This window comes from Chiloscyllium plagiosum, unplaced genomic scaffold (genome assembly GCF_004010195.1).
Source record: "Chiloscyllium plagiosum isolate BGI_BamShark_2017 unplaced genomic scaffold, ASM401019v2 scaf_9264, whole genome shotgun sequence".
NCBI lineage: Eukaryota > Metazoa > Chordata > Chondrichthyes > Orectolobiformes > Hemiscylliidae > Chiloscyllium > Chiloscyllium plagiosum.
The window spans coordinates 1-7,002 of record NW_025215244.1 but is presented as its reverse complement, the minus strand read 5'-3'; the positions used below and the strand labels follow the sequence as shown (position 1 = coordinate 7,002).

General features: G+C 43.8%; 1 non-coding gene across 1 annotated transcript; it reads right to left on the bottom strand.

Moving 5' to 3' along the window:
• Window positions 1–683: 683 nt before the first annotated feature.
• On the bottom strand, window positions 684–755 carry trnah-gug. The gene has a single exon. It is a non-coding gene; the product is annotated as a tRNA-His (tRNA).
• Between the last annotated feature and the right edge of the window lie 6,247 nt (window positions 756–7,002).

Below are 7,002 nucleotides of genomic sequence, written 5' to 3'. Positions count from 1 at the left end.
TGGTGTCTGAGTTAACAGTCCAGTGGTAATAGCGCTCACCCATTGCAGAAAACCCATGAAACTAATCTTTCTCAATGAAGTCATTTTTCCTCGATATCGTCCTGTGTCATTTTCCTGAGCTTGACCCCCAATAATCGTAAGTCCATATCAGTAAAAGCTGCTGCCTGGGGATTGGCCTCACAACAGCGGTAACCAAATGGATCAACTGGTCTGCAGATCCCGATGGTGGGGTTGGGGCACGTTTACCCAGCCACATTGACCACAGCAGCACAGAGTGAACAGTATCAATGTGAGATTCAGTGTTAGATTCTGCAGTGCCTTAATGAAATAGGAAATGACTCCACAACGACATGATGAAAGAGCAACGCTCCGAAAACTAGTGCTCAGTTAAACCTGTTAGACTCTAACCTGGCGTTGTGTGATTTTTAACTTTGTACACCATAGTGTAACACCGGCATCTCTAAATTAATGACATGTGGGTGTGGGAAGGAAAGTTCAGTTAGTGATCGAAGGAGGGAGAGATATCTCTGAGAACGGGTGGATTTGAATTCTGACATATGAAATACAGAGATGTGAGCGAGCAGAATTCGAAGGGAAAAGATCATCACCTTGGAGAAAATTACCAGGTTAAAACAACTGATTCCTTTGTGTTTCACAAAAACTGAGGCAGATAGAGAAATTAGTGCCATGACTCGGATTCGAACCGAGGTTGCTGCGGCCACAACGCAGAGTACTAACCACTATACGATCACGGCATTCCACAGACGAGCACCCTCGCAGTAGGCAATAACTACAGTATCATAGGAAATTTTCGGCAGCGTACCAAATGCACAATATCAGTGCGAAGCGAACAGTGGCAGATACCTGGGAACTCAGAATGGGCTGACCGTTGAATATCGGTTCACCCAGTGGCTGTGGTGATTCCATCATTAATATGCTGAAGGCTGGGATAAATAGATTTCTCCAAAACATCAAAATCTCCCGGAACAGTGCAGGTGTTGTTGAAATGTATGCTTCAATTGTAATGCAGTTTAACATCGGCTACTTCACTAGTTTCCCCCCACAAGGCAGTAACCCCTGCTACCACATAGTCCAAATTCACAGCCCCAGAATCGGAGGAACTGAGTGGCGCAATCAAGAAGATCCAACTGGAAGTCGGGATGGGGATGAGGTCGTACAGATACTCGAGGACTCCAGTGACCCAACCGGTGAATGCACGGTATTTCTATGACGTTTTAGAGGCGCAAGGAATTCCGAGGTTGGGAATGCTCCTGGTCAAAGGCGGGGCAGAAGCGAATTTTTTTTCCAGTTTATAGCAATCTATAGTGCATCTTGCTGAGACAGCTGAGTGCCACAACTGGAGCGTGGGTGGCTGGTTTGAAGTTTGAAATTGCTTCACAATCACCAACTTGCCTGGAATGAATTGCTTTCACCATTTTCATTTCCAATTGTTTAATATCTCACTGCAGTCTGCTGCTTTCTTCCTCATGGTTAATTGCATGACTAATTGTTGTATGATCTGCACACTGCTAAATCACGGCCACTACAGGTAAATATGAATCATTGATCTATATGAGAAAACAATGGAACTCACTGCAGGCATGCTTCGTAGGTTTGCAGGCGATACCAAAATAGAAGACATTGAAGAGGATTATCTAATTTTCAAAAGGATCTTATTCCAATGATTCGTTGGGCTGAAAAATGTAATATGGAGTTCAATCTAGATAAATGAAAGGTATTGTATCTTGGTACAACAAGTTGCCTAGTGTTGGAGAACACGGAAGCTAGGGATGCAGGTACATAATTCCTTGTAGTTTGCATCACCTACAGACAAGATGATTCAAAGGCATTTAACATACTTCCCTTCATTGTTCAGTCCTTTGTAAAAAGTAGTTGGGACGTTATATTGAAGCTTTGCAGGAACTTGATGAGGCCTCTTATGGAATATTACGTCCAGTTCTGGCCGCCCAGTTGTCGGAATGATATTCGGCTGGAGCATGTTCAGAAAAGGTATACACGCATGTTGCCGAGTGTGGAAGTTTGACTTATAATGAAAGGCTGGGTAGGCTGAGACTATTTTCAGATTTGAGACTGGGGTGCTGGAAAACCACAACAGGTAAGGCAGTACGCGAGGAGTAGGAGAATAATCTTTCGCGCAAGTGTCGTTCATCAGGCTCTTCTCCTGCTCCTCAAATGCTGCCTGACCGGCTGTGCTTTCCCAACACAACACCCTCGACTCTGATCTCTCATCTGCAGTTCTCACTTTCTCCTAGTTGAGACTGTTTTCACTCTAGGTTAGGAATTTGAACAGCGACCTGACAGAAGTTTATGAATAATTGAGAGGCAAGTTAGACTTAACAATGCCTGCCTTTTCCCAGGAGGGGGTTTTCAAGACGAGAGGTCATATGTTTAAGATGAAAAGAGAGAGATTGTTTTAAAAAAAGACATGTGAGGCATTTTTGTAGAGAAGGTGTTTTACGTGTGCAATTAACTTGCTGAGGAAGTGATGGATGAGGGTGCGTTTGCAAAATTTAATGACAATTGATTCCAAACATGAATGAGTAAGTGGGATTTTAAAAATTAATTTATTCATGCCTAGTACATCAGTTATTTCCCAGAGGACATTTAAGAGTCAATCACGGTATTATCCATCTGGAGTCTCCTGTGGGGCAGAGCAGATGAATATGACAGTTTGCTTCCTGAACTGGCATGAGTGAATCAGATGGGATTTTCCACACAACTGATTCTGGTCATCACGAGAATCTTCAATTCCAGGTACTTATTGAATTCAAACTCCACTATCTGTCATGCCAGGACCTGAACCCTTTGTCTCCAAAATATTACCTGGGTTTTTGTTTAACAACAAAGTAATAAAACTACAAGGGCATTATAACCACTCAATGGGTACAGGAGGAGGAGGACTGCACTATATTAGTTTGGCAGGATGTTCAGCATGGATTGATTGCACTGGCGGGCCTGTTTTCATGCTGTATGACTCTATGATAGGCGCTATGGAACAAATAGCTGGTTGGGATTAACAGCAGCATTGACAGCATAATCGATCACCCGATGGGATATGTAATCCTGCTGGAGTGTCCGGAGATTGTTTTGCTCAGTGATCCCTTCCCACACACGGGACTGGTGAACGGCTTGTCTCCAGTGTTCCTGATTAAATGAGTTTTCATTTCTGTAGTTAATTGAATCCCTTCCTGCAGTTTCCACATTGCCCTCCCTTCTCTGTGGTATCGGCGTCCTTTTTTCTACACTGGGTGAACGATCCTTTCAAATTATGTCCACACAGATACAAATCCTGTTTTCCATGTTGTGAATCTTTCTCATTCACCCACAGGGTGTGGGTATCACTGGTCAGGACAACATTTAGTATTCGCCCCTCGTTCGTTGCTGTCTGGCTACACCACAAACCTGGGTGCGAGCCCAGCCTCGGGTCTCTGTCTGTGGGCAGTCTGCACATTCTCTGCGTGTTTGTATTTTCATTTCTCCCTCTGCCCAAAGATGTGACAGTTACAGGGATCAACAATGGGAAATGCAGGCTTATGAGATAGGGAATACTATGGGGTCAGGTGGGATGCGCTTCGGATGGATATGTGGACTGGAAGGGCCGACTGGACTGCTTCCCCACACGGTGGGGATTCCTGAATTAAGTGTCAGCTCATGTTTTTATTCTGGTTCTAGAGTCTCTCGTAGGCAGGACTGGGTGAAGATGGTAGAATCCCCTGCATAAGGGACACGATTGAATGGGATTGCAGGAAATTAAAGTTATTATCGCTATTCCTGAGGTCAGGCTAGCATTTCAGGTTTTATTCGTCGAACTTAAACATCACCGTTTCCGTGTTCCAGTCGCCAAGGATGACTAGTTTAAAATATCACCCCAACACCACCTTCTCCAGGTTGAGGTCTTGACTGTGTGGACGAAACTGATAATGAGCTGTTGCAAGCAAATGTAGCTGCCACCGCCATTGTCGGAAACACAGATCCAAATAGCAAAATCATCTTTTAAACCCACCACTGCAAAGTTAAGAGCTCCACACGCTCCACTTGTGCTACTCAGCTGTCTTAGCAAGATGTACAGGAAATCGCTATGATAGTATAAACGGGGACAACCATTCCCTTGATCAGGAGCACACTCAAACGAGGAATTTCTTGCGCCTCTGTACCATCATAGATGGACCGCACGCTCACCTATTGCATCATTGTGCCAGAGAGTAACTCTGTACACTCATTCCCATTCCTATTTCCAGTTGGATCTGGGCGGCTGTGCCGATATTGAGCTAAAATGCTATTGAAGCATACATTTCAACAATATCCTGTCCCCCGAGTCTTTGATGCTTTGTCCAAATCGATAAGTCTCATCTATCAACATTCTCATTCAAGGGATCTCCACAGCCTCTGAGGATATCGAACTGAAAGATTCAGCTCATTCTCAGTTCCCACATTTCTGTCACTGTTCGCTGAGCACTGATATTGTACATTTGCTGTTCTTCCGAACATTTCCTCTGCTAGTATACTTATTGCTGCTTGCAAGCATCTGTTCTGTGGTTGCTGTGATCGTGGTTGTCGGTATTTTGCATTGTGACCACAGCAACCTCGATTTGAAACCAAATCAAAGCACTAAGTGTTCTCTTAGTTGTCCTTTTTGTGACAGATGCTAAGAAATTAATTGTTTGATCTTCAAATTCCGCTCTCTCACATCTCTGCATTTCATATATCAGGATTCAAACACACCTGTTGTCGGAGATTTCTCTGCTTCCCACGATCATTTAACCTCCTTTCCGTCCCTCCCCCCATTTCTCTGAGGCAATGCACAATCAATCACTCTCTTTCACATGCATACTGTTCTGTCTGTACTGTTGCTGCTTTCACTGTTGTTGGGTGAACGTGCCCCAATACCACCATCTGGTCCTTCAAACAAATCGATCCATTTGGATACCACGGTTGTGAAATCAATCCCCATGTAGCAGCTTTTACTGACCAGAGACAATTGTAGCGTCAGGCTCATGGAAAATACCCAGGGCAGTTTTGGTGAAAAGACATTTTATTGGAAAAGATGAGTTTTGTGGCTTTCTGCATTGGTGTTGTGGTAATTTCATAGGACTGATAATCCAGAGACCGAGGTAATAGTCTGGGTACTCGGGCTTGAATCCCACCATGCCATGATTGTCAAATTTGGATTCAAAACATATCTGCAAGGAAGAATCTAATGACTACTATAGGTCCATTGACAATTGTGGAAAAAAAATGTTTCGCTGATGTAATTTCAGGATGGAATTTGCTATCCTTACTTGGTCTGCCCTGCATGTGACTTCAGACTCATAGCAATATGGTTGAGTCTCAACTGCCCACTGGGCAATTCGGAATGGGGTAATAAATTCTGCTTAGCCAGAATCGCCCTCACACTAATCCAGAAATTTTAAAACAAATGCTCATAGGCTCAAGCAAGAGCTTTGTGTGCAGTTTTGCAGGTCACATTATAGCAGGGATGTGATCACACTGAGAAAATTGCAGGAGATATTTACCGGGATATTGTTTGGGCTGAAGAATTTCAGTTGTGAAGAAAGACAGGACAGAGTGAAGTGTTTGTCGCAGTGCAATGGAGATGTAGACAAGACATGATTGAGTTAGGGTATAGACAGGGTTGACTGAACGAGTTTCCCATTTATGGAGAGATCGATTAGCAGGGGCCAGCGACATGAGGAGAAAGGAATAAAGGTTTGAGAAGATGTGTGAAAAAGCTTTATCAGCCAGTGAGTGGTTGAAATTTGGAATACACTTTCTGCATTTTTCAGAGCGACAGAAACCTTTATAACCTTAATAAATATTCAGTTCTGTACTCGTGATGCCAAGACATAAAAGGCTGTCGGATAAGCATTGTGAAATGGGATTCAGTTCATTAAGCAGTTGTTTTTGACAAGTGTGGCCACATTTGGTTGAAGGGCCTCCTCTGACACTCTTGTTCTGGGTAGTATAATGGTTAGCGTCCCCGCCTGTCACAGGGCTCAATTTTCCGCTGGGGACAGTGTAAACGTTTTAAAACTGTCGCTCCATTCCCAAGTGCGGGTATTGATACCTGTCCTTCCATTCTCGATGGGGCATATCACACGAAGGACAGTGCTGCCTGACTAAAGGTGGGGAAGGACTGCAGCTCTCAGGTAGGCAGAGTGTCAGTGAACGGCCAAAAACGTGACTACTGCAAACTTCACCTTGTGCCTGTGTTGGAATGAAAAGCATTTGACAGACTTGTACCGGATTGAGGTATTTACTATAAGCAGGAAACTGAAGAAGAAACAACATTAACACATTCAAATATGAATGCAGAAACGTTTCCCGCAGCAGGAATGAAATTGTAAAGGACAGAGTAGCGTTTCGATACATGGAATTTGGGTTCATTTGTTTTGATCAGTTTTACCAGTGTATAAAACCATTAAAAAAATGATACAGCATTTGCTCAATATGATGGAACATTGTGTCAGTAATTCACACTGCTGTTCAGAGGGAGGGTTAGGTTGATTGGCAAAGGTAAATTGCCCTCTCGTGTCCAGGGAGTGAATTAAGTAAGTTCGGTGAATTAGCCATGGGTAACGCGGGGATAAGGTCAGATGTCACATGACGTCAGGTTATACTCCAACAGCTGGTGTTGACTCTCTGAAGCGCATCTCACCCAGACCTAGCTCCCCTCCCTATTTGAAATCATAAGTGGGAGGGACTCCCCTTCTTCATGTGAAATATAAGGAAATAGGGAGGGGAGCTAGGTCTGGGTGAGATGCGCTTCAGAGTCAACACCAGCTCGCTTGACTGAAATGCTCTTTCTGCACTGTAGGATTCTGTGATTCTATGAATTGATGATGACGGTGTTTACTGGGGTGTAAAGCCATTAGAGAAGATGCTGATGGGGGTGTACTGAGGATGAGATTTTATTCCGTTGTCTTCTTGGAAAATTGAGAACAGTTATCTCTGAACCAAGGAAGACTTAATGGGGTTTCTTCA